General features: G+C 38.4%; 1 protein-coding gene across 1 annotated transcript in view; it reads left to right on the top strand.

Annotated features, from left to right (window-relative positions):
• LOC118814606 (astrotactin-2-like) overlaps positions 1-13,096 on the top strand; it is a 697,894-nt gene that overhangs the window by 73,017 nt on the left and 611,781 nt on the right. The gene's annotated exons all lie outside the window — the stretch shown is intronic.

Consider the following 13,096-nt stretch of genomic DNA (forward strand, 5'->3'; position numbering starts at 1 on the left):
TGTTTAGCATTACACAAAATCTTCATCCCAAATTTTTTGGATTGTGTTGTTGTCAAATTAAAAATGGGAAACTATTTTTCAATAAACAATAAAATTTCTCAGTTTCCACATTTGAAATGTTGTCTTTCTACTATTTTCAATGAAATATAGGGTTTAAATGATTCACATATCATTGCATTTTGTTTTTATTGACATTTTGCACAGCGTCCCAATTTTTTTGGAAGTGGGGCTGTAGTTGCACAACGTCACCTGACTGCCAACGAGTCTGCCAATTTACAAAGTCCTCAATTTTAAGCAGAATGTCACTGGAGTCACAGTCACTGGTGTTACACCACATTCATATAACACCAGTGACTGTAAACTATGTTTGGAATTAATTTCTCCTGTTTCCATATATGATAATAGATATTAAAGGCCCTATAACGATTACTTAGTTTAAATAAATAAATAAAACAAAGAAAAAGCTTGCTGTTTCTAGGTCAGTATTCACATTAAAGCATTTGTGACATTGACCATGTTTAGATCTTTGTACAAAAAAGATCAGATGGGTTTTGTTTTTTGAGTCTCACTCCATCCACTGAAGCTGAGATGACTCTCAGGAGGATTCGATCTGCTCATCAGAGGCTTTTGAACAAACTTGTGAAGCGAGTGCCAGCTCGAGTGCAAGCTGTCATTAAAGCAAAAAAAAATAGAAACATACTAAATTTCAGGAAATTTTCAAATTATTATAAAGATTCTACTTTTGACTCAAATCGATACGCTGAAAATTTAATTTGTAAAATAATTTATTTTTAAATTTGAAAGGAATGCAAAATCAGGGCATTTTCACTAATAGTCTAGTTTGTTTTTGACCACAAATGAGGAGCATCATGTGCCTCTAGATGCTGGTTTTGGATTGATTTGGATCCAAACTTCATTGTCTTTGACTGTGTTGAGAAATTAGATGCTACCATTTCATCTGCAAAACTGGAGCAGATTCACTGATTACTGCACCCTACTGTCATATTAATATACAATCTCATGAAAACATTGTCTATTCTGTTCGTTTAGTAAAAGAGCCTAATAACAGTGATACCATTTTTGTAATGAACAGATATTTTGCTTGACCTCTATTTCCTCAGATTAAGTACTGCTGACCTCCACAGATGCTGAGAGCTATAACAGCAGTAAGAAGAGTGAGACATGGCCGTGGAAATCCTGCAGGACTAAAACCCACTTGACAAAATTACTCATGTTTCTCTAACTGAAGCTTCTGGATGTTGTTTTCATTTTTCGTTTTTCACAGTCATCACCCCACATCTACATCAAGGCGTTTACATGCAGATTTGTGTTCATTTGGTTTAGTGTCATTTGCATACATGCAGGCGTTAATTTGTTTGCAGCAATCAGCCAATAAAATCGCTTTATTTCTTATCTGTTGACACAAACAGCAGTAATTACAACACTGTAAACAGCATTCAAACAAAACTAATCTTGAGCCTGTGGAGTTTTACTATCAGCGCCTCATTCGCAGACAAATCCATCCCCTCCAAACACACTCACACACGCATACGCCCCCTGCCCCCCCACCAGCCCCACTCACCTGCCTTCATTCCAGGTTTTTGCTTTTTTCAAGTCCATCTGGAGTCTCTAGTCCTCTCTGTAAGATGTGTAGTTTTAATTGGTAGTTATTTAAACTGATCTTTAAGTGCAAGTTATTTATATTTTATATTTTAGGCGATGTTTCTGAGGAGATATTACATAAAATCATCCACTTGCATAAGAAAGAAGAAAGTCAAAGTAAAGAAAGTGAAAAATAAACATGTGTTTCCAAAATTGATTAAAGTTCAAAAAATGATTAAAAGCTACAGAATAAATGGGCTCCAAACACCAAAACTGCCCCTATCAGATAAACAGCACTTACAGGTTTCACATTTGAGAGAGAGGAGAAAATGGACTGACCACCTCAGAGTCCAGACCTCAACATTACTGAATGTGTTTGGGATTATGTGGATTGTGGGAAGCATAAAATGTACCAACTTCTAAGACTGAACTTTGGAGATGTGGAAAAAATATTCTTTAAAATGTCTTTTGAAGGTAAGTCTACCAAACCTAATGGAGGTTGCAATGAACGTAAAAGGTGGATGGACTAAATGCTGAAACTTTAGATTTTCTTTGCAATTTGAAAGTTGCTGAAAGTGTCTGGATTACTTTGATTGTGAGAAGCAGAAAATGCAACCAACTTCTAGGACTGAACTTTGGAGGTGTGGAAAAATAGCACTGCAGATTTATTTGAAAAACTGAACGTAAGTCAGTGGAAAACAAATAAACAAACCCCCTTTTCTCTCTGGTTTTCCTACAAACTCCTGGAAATGTACAAACAAAAACAAATACACTTGAACACACACACACATGCCTGAGCGACCTAGTTTAAAGTACAGAGCCACTTTTAGCTGGACGCCTCAAATATACATTTACAATGCATATGCAAATACACTTTATGCTAATATTTACAAATATAGCTGCAGCATAAACTGAGTGGCACCTTAATTAGGTACAACTCCAGTTCTGCTTAGTCAGTGATGCCCAAGAGACGATGCTTTCTAAGTGCGTAGGTTTGAGCCCGAGGGTTGAACTGTGCCAATTCAAGGAGAGAACATGAATTTGTTTATTTGATAAGGACAGAATTTTAATTTCTTGCTTTTATGACTCCTCTCATTATGTATGACACAGATGAGATTCATTTGCATTGCATCAAAACCTCTCTTTAGTTTACAAATGCTTTTACATATGCATTATGTGTTTATATACACATAATAATATCCAGACAGCACCTGTCTTGAATACAGAACGGGTCATTCGTGAAAGGCATGGCAAAACTGAGCACAGTCTATAGTAAGTGAGCCATACAGCTACAGCTGTAAACCTTATGCACTTACATTGTATACACTTCATACTTACAGTGTAAATTTACTCATATGGCAGCCTATTAGATGGTTGTTGAGTAGGTCTGGCTAATAAATTGACCACTAACTGCATGTAAGGCATGTGAATGTAGAGTGTATGCGAGGGCTTTTATTAGCTTGTCAGCTCCTCTTATGTATGAACTGATAATTCAAATCAACAAACAACAACATACTGTTAACCAAGAAACAACTGAGCAACCAGCAGTCACTCATACAATTGAAATGAAGGGGGGGGGGTGTAGAAAATGGACTGTAAGTCATCTACAGTGGTGCTTGAAAGTTTGTGAACCCTTTATAATTTTTTATATTTCTGCATAGATTTGACCTAAAACTTCGTCAGATTCTCACACAAGTCTTAATAGTAGATGGAGAGAACTGAATTAAACAAACGAGACAAAAATATTAGACTTCATCATTTATTTATTGGGGAAAGTTGTCCAATATTACATAATTGTGAATGGCAAAAGTTTGTGAACATTTGCTTTCAGTATCAAATTTATGCAGAAATTTGGAAAATTCTAAAAGGTTCATATTCAAGCACCATAGTATTTACAAGAGATTCGTTTTTTATTTATTTATTTTTTATTAGCTTATACCATTTGTAAACACAGTGGAGACGTAGAAATGATAGAAACCTGAAGTAGTTCAAAATTACTTCTGATAAAACCTACTTTCCAATATTGCTTCATGCTATAAAAGTAGCATTTCAGAGATGCAGTGTTTTGTTACAATATTGTGACAATATTCCTTTAAATACTTCTATGTATCACCATATTTATCATAGATGTTGTAAGATGACTTGTGAATGTACAGTATTGTATAAACATTATTCACCAAAACAGCCATTTAGAACAAGCAATTATTTTTTTTTTATTAATTAATGATTTTTTTTTTTTTTTTATGCATCCACACTTTGCTTTTTTACAAGTTGTATTATTTTATTTTTCACACCTCCAAAGTTCAGTCTTAGAAGTTGGTTGATCATTTTCTGAAGTAATCAAACACATTCAGGGATGTTGAGGTCTGGACTCTGGGGTGGTCAGTCCATTGTTCAGCTTCTTTGTTTGATGTGTCTCCTTTTCTCAGTGAGGTTCTTCTTGATAGCTATACATCCTTTCAGACCCATAGCACTGAGTCGTCTTCTCACAGTGGAAGGATGGACAGAAACACCTGTGGATGTTTTCAGATCTGAAGCAGCTTGATTTTCTACTCTCTCTCAAAGATAAAATCTTGCTGTTTATCTGATGGGGGCAGTTTTGGTGTCCACCAGGTTTTGCATGGTTATTAGGAGTTTCATTTTCTCTGCATCTTTTAATCAATCACAATGTATACTATACACACATAGGACGGCCTGGAAGTCTTCAGTGTGTTCCAAGTGTGGTTTGCTGGTTATGTTGGAGATTTTGCAGTCAGTGCTCAAGGCTTGCTCCAGGGCCTGATGACCCTGACTGCTGGACCATGAGAGAGAACAGATTTAGAATGTAGCCTTGCTGTGCCAAAGACACTGGAGTTTAGCAAATTAATGTTCAGTGTTCAGTTTTTCAGAGTAAAGGGGGCTTGTTGAGACTCAGCTGGGGCAACTTACAGTCAACCACCTTTCGTACAAATACTATGGCTGAGCCCAGTGTCAGGACAGACTGATCTTACGCAGGTTTAACCAGAGGGCAGGGTTGACATTGACAATTTTGCTTAGAGATGGTATACTTTCTGTTGCATATGTTTACACTCTGTTCAAATAATACACCCAATGGTTCAGATAGAAAATAAAAATAAATAAAAAATTAATAAGTAAAAACATGTCTCGTAGATCTGACTTGTAGTTACACTGGTCACTTCATCAGAAAAACCTATTTTTTTGCAATTTTCAGGTGTACAGGTATAGATTGTAGCTCATCTCTTGCTCCCCCCCGCCCCCTACACCCCATCCATCAATGGAAAAGGATCACCTTATGACCACCACTGACCAAATATTATTGAGTGGAGAAACATTCTCAGCCCAGCATTGCTAAGTTTGAGGGGTCCAACACCCGAAAATATCTTACCGAGATAAGCTCTGTGGTCAGACACAGACCATTGATGAGGGGCTTCTAGTCAAGTGGCCCGTAAGTGTATAAGTGTCCATATGCAAAATTGGAGCTCTGTCTCACAACATTACGTGGAAAGTTTATTTTTATGCATTTATTTTTTAGTAATTTTTGTGGAAAAATTGAATAAATCAAAGTTAACAAATCACAGAAAACAAACTTAAATGTATTTTTCTACAGTTTTTATTTATTGGAAAATAATGTAAAACATACAATGTGCTATATCTTTTGTTCAGGCTACATTTTATGTTTTATTTATTTTCCGTTTTTTTCAATATTCAGTTTAGCAAACAGTAATTGTGCATTAAAATGTGCTTACAAGTCATTGGCACCAAAACTTTTGCACATCATGTTTATGTAATAGGTATATGTGACTTCTCCTGTCTAGGACTGCAAAATATGATGATTTATTCATTGCTATCCGTACATTGGCCATTGCACGACTGATCTCCTAGAAGACTGTAACATGCTAATGAGTGTGGAATATGCAAATAATTCCTTTAATAAATATGCTGTAATTGTCCAGATCTGTGATCTAGATTAAGTCACATGATCCAACAAATATAAATCATTTTGGTCAAAATGAATACAACAAGAATTCATTAATATGCTTTAATTAGGGATGCAGAATAAGTAAAACAATAATCGTGATTAACTGAGTCATTCGGTGTAATTAATCACAATTAATCACATTTGTCGTATTTGACCCTGAAGAAAGATTGTTCACTTATAAAGCAGTGAATTTTGGTATTTATGTATATGAGTGGACATAATAAAGTGGATTAGAATATATATTTTATGTGCCTATATGTCCCAACCAATAAGTGTATATATCATATATATCATAAACGTACACAGTCCATGGTTTCACTTCTGCAGCTTGTGGATTTAGTGTGGAAAGCTGTTGCTTTTGTTAGTTTGCTGCTTGTTGATTTCTTCATAGATTATCTATGAGCACTGTCCATTGTAGTTTGCTGAAGATGCTGAAGGTTTCGCTTTAAATATCATTTAAAAGCTGTATTTGAGAACGACAGTAATTGACTCTATTATAGCAACATTCAGCGCACTGCAGCTGGGCTTCGGCCTGCCCTTCTATAAATGGTTCAAGGGTCAAACTAGGACACTTTTACAGCTGTACTTGCAATATAAGCACATCGTAACCATAATGTTCCTTTGTCCTGATAGTGCAGCCTCTCTATTGTCACAAAGCTCATCCTAAGAGCTGGCAAACTGTCCTGTGCCAATTTTGTAAGACAAAAATGTGACCTTGCCAGCATATTAGCCATCAGAGACGCTGCTCTATGCCATGATCTATTTGCTCATTAGGCAGCTGTTGCTTGGGAGAGATGGGCTCTAATTAAATGAGACTCTTTTTGCTGAATGTACAACATCTGCACTAGGCCATCAGCTCCACTTCCTTCTCCAAGTCAGTCATAACGCCGACAAGTATGAAGTACATCTCGGCTTTACTCCACTTTTTTCCACTTCTAGATGTGGAGTTCAATGACTAGACACTTTTTTTTCCTTCAACAAATTGAGTAGGGACCCATTAGGCTGGTGCTGTGTTTCTCCCCATGGATTTGTGTGCCACTCTGTCTGACACAAGTCCGACACAGTCAGCTTTGCTGATGGCCAAGAAAAAGGAGCCAGCGCTGCAACTAACATGTGACTTCAAAGCGAAAGCAGTGCTTGAAAACTCGCTCTAGTTTTCAGCACCGCAGACAGTTCCCTGAGTCATTGAGGCAGCGGGGCTAGAGCGGAGAAGACTCGGCGTCAGCGTTTCAGCTCCGGACAGCTCCTCTCTAAACTCTCTAACAAAGAAACAGATCGTTTCGCCAGCGCCTCGCATACAAACGCCAACGCAGCAAAACGAAAACTACGCGCGTGGATGCAGCTGATTAACGTATTTGACAATAGTGAAGACAATTAAATCCTTTTTGGCAGACAATTAGGCTCGAATCAGTAACAATGATCGCATTCTTGCAAAACGACTCTATCATTGGATAAAGGGCAGCTCTGTGCTCTTAGTAAATGCCTCGTTGAAACAGGATTTGTGCTTGAATTCAGAGACTCAGGGTCTGTCCATAAAAAGGCAATCAAATGTGCTTGAGATGAGGTGATCTTAGTGGGTTTGATCTCCCACTGAGCAGTGATTTATATTCACTCGCTTATAAAACTTTAATGCTGTTTATGTCTTTTGTAAGAATTTGATACTCTTGTACTTTCTTTAAAAGTCTGTCTGTCTATCTATCTATCTATCTATCTATCTATCTATCTATCTATCTATCTACCTACCTATCTGGCATCATTGTAATGGAGCATTAAAATAAGAACATGTTTGTTTAACTCCTTATATAGCCATTTTTTTATGAAACATGTATAACTTAGGTATAACCATGTAGTTACAGAATATTAAGCCTGGGACAATTTTCATATCACATAAGAGGCTCTGACGTGGTGGATTTGGTGGGTGTGATACTGTCACCCAGACATTTTCTACACACTTATGCAAACCAATGAACACATCAATGCAAAACAATGAGGAATCGTGCTCATGTAGAACACTTGGGTTTTTTGATGAATCAAGGTGTTCACATGATCTGACAAAAGTAACTTGTTTGGTCAAAGTAATGCAGAACTTTAACCATGCAAATAAATAAAGAAATAAGTAAATAAACAACTCCACAGGTATTTTTTGTTTGTTTGTTTCCTTCTATTGTTGTCATGACACTGAAAATCTCTACTTTGATACGATCCTTTGAAATATGTTACGATACCAATTTTGATACCAAAGCCAGAAAAAATTGTGTGACGTTTGTCTTTTCAGATATCCAAACCAACCTAGAAATTCACTAATATCAATGACTACTCACACCAAATGCAATAATACAAACATATGAAACGCATTAAGTGTGTAACTTAGCTTAGCTGTGTTTAGCTCTTAGCCACAGAATAGGATAATCAACATTTATACATAGGATGATAGTTAATTCCAACAAGAAGCTGGTGAAGACAACCTCAGCCTCCTACTTAGTATTTCTGAATAACGAATTTTAAGCAATCAAAACGTTTTACCTCTAGTTCCATGTACAGAGCTACCTATAAAATGGGCTGCACTCTGAGAAATAAAGGTACTAAACTGTCACTGGGGCAGTACCCCTCTTGTCACTGGGGTGGTACCTTCAAGGGTACATCTCAGTACCTTTAGTCAGGGGACATAACTGTACCATAATCCACTGAAATCATATTTTCTAAGTTGTATTAACTCCACACACCCCGTCTCGTCTCCAGGCTTTTATTTTATAGTTCTGTTTTAAAACATTCGGTTATGAAAAGGTACAAATATGTACTTTTTACCTGGAAAAACCTGTTTAAGGTTCACAATTGGATCAATGTTGTACCTTTGAGGTACATTTACATTGTTTGTACCTTGATGAAAGAAAAACGTACCTGCACAGAACCTTTATTTCTAACAGTGTATGGTATGATATTGTGATAAGGTAGCACAATTCATCAGTACAGCCTTTCCCTCTTTATTTGCTTAGAAGCCAAAGTATGTCCACACAGTGCTCCTGCTGTGCTCTTTGTCAACTAGGACTGGTCACCAAGGCTGTGAACTCACTGCAGCTGCCATTTTAGCATGACAAACCACACTACTAGCAAAGTTCTTTGCCGCTAGAGAGACTTCCTCGCTAGCTTTGTGTTACGGAAGCTATACAGTTGAAAAGAAAGCGTGAGCCGAGAAGCACATTTGATATAGATAGTATTGATACTTTGGGAAATTACTTTTGTACAATCTCAAAATGTTCAGTATCAATAGGTATCAATATATATTGATATTACTCACAACACTTTCCCATTTATTATTAAATCTTGGACATACAAGGTTTTGTCCCAGGAGTGACACGTCAAATTACTGATTTGGTAATGCATTTTATGCATTGGGAAGCTTATCACAATTCTATATGCTATCAATACAATCACAGTACTAGTATCCTGTCCATATCTAGAAAGTCAAGCTCCATCTGTGAGTAATATTTGAACATTTCCACATCCACTTCCATCTGACATGTCATTACATCCTACACTTGCCCCTCCGCAGGTGTAGTTCTGGCCATTACATCCTTTTTCATCTCCTCTCTCTTGCCTTGCTGTGTTTGCTAAAGCACTCTCTTCCTCCATTTATTAGATAGGGGGGAGGAAAAGAGCCCCAGTATAGGGTGTACTGCGCCGAGATGAGTAGGAGTGGGCTAGCCAGCGCTAATGCCAGCGGAAAACGGAGCAGCTCACTAATGACGACTGACAGGGACCATCTATTGTGGTCATGTGATACAGTGGCCCCAGCCAGTGGAGTTCTGCTCAATATGCTCAACCTCGCTCCCTCTAGGAGATAAAAAACAGCCTCACTGCTTGCACAAGACCATAGCCTTTACTGATTTTGCAGCGATTTTTATTGCGCTGGCTATATTTCTTATTACTTTTTCATACATAGGATGAATGTTTAATAGAGAAGTGCCCCTCACAATACATATTTGTGTGTTGAAATATCATAACTTTGGTAAGAGTTAGAAGAGTCATAGCAAATTGTGATGCAAGGTCTAATGGTCTCAAAAATGCATTGAATATAGGCAATTGGATCTCACACCTTATTAAGGCATTGAAGAGCTCGAATAAGGGCACAATAATTCAGGCTTTAAACAGTTAAACGTCTGTTTCTGAGAAAATACGTTTAAAAATCGTTTATTTTTTCTGCATTTTGAGTGTTTTAGGCCTTATCATAGTCTTAATTGGATATGCATTAAGCGCAGGCTCGTATAACTGCCGAACATCTCCAGACGTCAGCATACAGCTAAGTGAAAGCAACTGAACTATGCTTATTGATTTTTATGGAGTGAATTCATGTAAGCGTAAATAGGTGAGGAAATTGTTTTTAGTAGCTATAGTCCTGACCTTGGCGTTGCCAGATAGGTGGTTGTAAGTGCCAGTGTTTGTGTTATCGAGTTGCCTTGCGGTGCCTTGTTATTAAGAAAAAAGCTTAGAGCTGTCCATGCTGCTGTTCCACCAGCCACACAACCTTGATTTCCAAGTGGCAGCACCTGTTGGCATTTCTTTGTCTCAAATATTATAACATAGTGAACTTACATTGCTCATGTATGGAAGTCCAGAGAGGCCATAAGGTAGTTATAATTTTCTGGATTATTTTCTTGAGATAACAAGTTAATTATCTTGTTATCTCGAGATAACAAAATTTGTTGTCTTGAGACAATGAGTTCATTATTTTCTTATCTCAAGATAACAAAAGTTGTTATTTTGAGATAAATTAATTGTCTTCTGATCTCGAGATAACAAAGTTGTTGTCTTGAGATAATGAGTTTATTGTCTTGTGACCTCAAGATAACAAAGCTGTTATTGTTAAATAACAAGGTAATTATCTTGAGATAACAAAAGTTGTCATCTTGAGACAATGAGTCAATTATCTTCTGATCTTGAGATAACAAAGTTGTCATCTTGAAATAACAAGTTAATTATCTTCTTATCTCGAGATAACGAAAGTGAAAACGAAAATGAGTTCATTGTCTTGTGATCTCAAGATAACAAAGCTGTTATCTTTAAATGACCACCTAATTATATTGTCATTTCAAGGTAACAAAAGTGGTCATCCTGAGATAGTTAGTTAATTATGTTCTTATTTTGAAATAACAAAAGTGATCTTGAAATAACGAGTTATTTATCTTTTTGTCTTGATTTAAGAAGATAAGATAAAGTACGCTTGAGATAACAAGTGAACTGTCTTGTGATCTCAAGATAACAGTTGTTATCTTGAGACCACAAGCTATTCCTCTGTGTACAACTGTATAAATTACATTCTCCATCATTCTGGAGATTTCACCATGCAAATAACAATTTAAGCATGAAATAGTTCTAAATAGAACTTGTAGTTCTAAATAGAACCCTTGAAGAACCATCTATTTTAAGTGTGTAGAAGAATCCTTTTTGGTAGAAACCAGCACCAACAGTCAGGGAATAACTGACAACATTCTGGAGGCCTTCACAGTGTGCAGTAAATAGTGGATGGTGTGTGGACCCCTGTGGGTGGAGCATGTAATCCGACATGGCTTTCACCTTCACGTCTCTTCCACATCATACTTCCATCACTCCATCACTCCATCACTCCATCTCACAGCTGACCCCTGCAGCCTCTAGCCATGTTTAGTCTGGGCCCCATGCAGGCGGATTAGAGTGGCTTGCTGTGTGGAGTAGAGGCACCCCGTGGCTACCTGTGGGTGGGGGTGCTGTGGGCTGGCTAAGCTGGGCTGACCCTGGGGCTGTGTAGGCTCAGCATGTGAGACTATGAGTGTGTGTGTGTGTGTGAGTGTGTGTGTGTGTGTGTGTGTGTGTGTGTGTGTGTGTGTGTGTGTGTGTGTGTGTATGGATGTTGCCATGCTACAGGGAGTCCAGGCCCCACACGTTAATCCCCAGTGGGCTCTGCTGGCTCTCTTGTTTGCTTTAATCCTGTGCAGGATGTAAGCAGCAAAGTGGGAGCAGGGCTGCCTGCAGGCTCTGCACTTCTATTAATTAGCTCCTGGAGGAGCGTGAGGCGAAGATAGAGAGAACCAGATGAAGGGGAGAAGGCGGAGCTAATCAACTGCTCATGTGCCCCATTTGGTTCTCCAATTAAACCAGTGTTCTGTTTTGGAAAACTGAATTGACCCACCCATGCTACAGCCACAAATGTGTTCTTTCATAGCAACTGTTGCTAGGCTGGACAAGCTTTACAGAATGAGAAACTGTAGCCAAAAACTAGCCTAATCTCAGACTGCAGACAAAAAAAAAAAAATAGTGATAAATTTTTAGGGACAGTTTTTTTATTTTACTGCTAGGCATCTAAATCTCTTATTACAACTTCTGGTTACTGTCTTCAGATCATTATTTTGGTAGAGAAAATGGCATGCTGGCAAATTCATTGTCATTTCCAACCTGCCTAGTTTCAAACAGCCTTGATGGTATACTCCAGCTCAGCAGCAGCATTTTAATCTGGAAAACAGAATTAGCCCACTAATGTGTAGTTAAAGGGGTGGCTGTCAAGCCTGTCCAAGCTATAAACATTTGCTATGAACAAAACACATCTGTGGGCACAGCATGGATAGGTTCACCCCAAAGTTTCGTTACACATTTCTATAACCTATGAACAGCGCAACCAGTTTCTTTTCTCGTTGTAGTTACTGACTAATAAGCCTTAGTATGTAATAAGCCGTGGGCGGCACAGCGGTGCAGTCGGTAGCGCTGTCGCCTCACAGCAAGAATGGCCTGGGTTCGATTCCCGGCCGGGCGACCAGGGTCGTTTCTGTGTGGAGTTTGCCTGTTCTCCCCGTGTCTGTGTGGGTTTCCTCCAGGTACTCCGGTTTCCTCCCACAGTCCAAAAACATGCAGTTAAGCTGATTGGACGTGCTAAAATTGCCCCTAGGTGTGAGTGAGTGTGTGTGATTGTGTATGTCTGTCTGTCTGCCCTGCGATGGACTGGCGACCTGTCCAGGGTGTATCCTGCCTTCCGCCCAATGACAGCTGGGATAGGCTCCAGCACCCCACTGTGACCCAGAAGGATAAGCGGTTTAGATGATGTATGTATGTATGTATGTAATAAGCCTGAGATTTTAAGGGGTTAATTGCTACCAGGCAAGGGAATCCACACACATACTTAGTGGCTGAAATCAAGTATGCCATGGCTGTAAGATGCAGCAATGTTATATTTCTGCCTCTTAAAGCTGGGGTTACACTACACAACTTTTAACCCAATTTTAGCCCTGATTCTCAGTCTGGCCGAGTCTGTGCTGGTTGGCTCTAGTCTGCAGATTTTTGGGTCAGTCTAAATTGTCAGTTGGAGAGAGAATCGAATCGTGTGTGAGGGGCACAGACTCAGATTTTTGGCCTTCTGATCGCGTTTCAGACCACTCAGAGTTGATCATACATGTTACATTTCTTTTGACTCGACTCATAATCTAGTAGTATAAACTGGTCAACGACTCAATCTGAACAGACTCCTGTAACAGCCAATGAAAACTGAAAGTG

The sequence above is a fragment of the Colossoma macropomum genome, unplaced genomic scaffold (genome assembly GCF_904425465.1).
Source record: "Colossoma macropomum unplaced genomic scaffold, Colossoma_macropomum, whole genome shotgun sequence".
In the NCBI taxonomy this organism is placed as follows: Eukaryota; Metazoa; Chordata; class Actinopteri; order Characiformes; family Serrasalmidae; genus Colossoma; species Colossoma macropomum.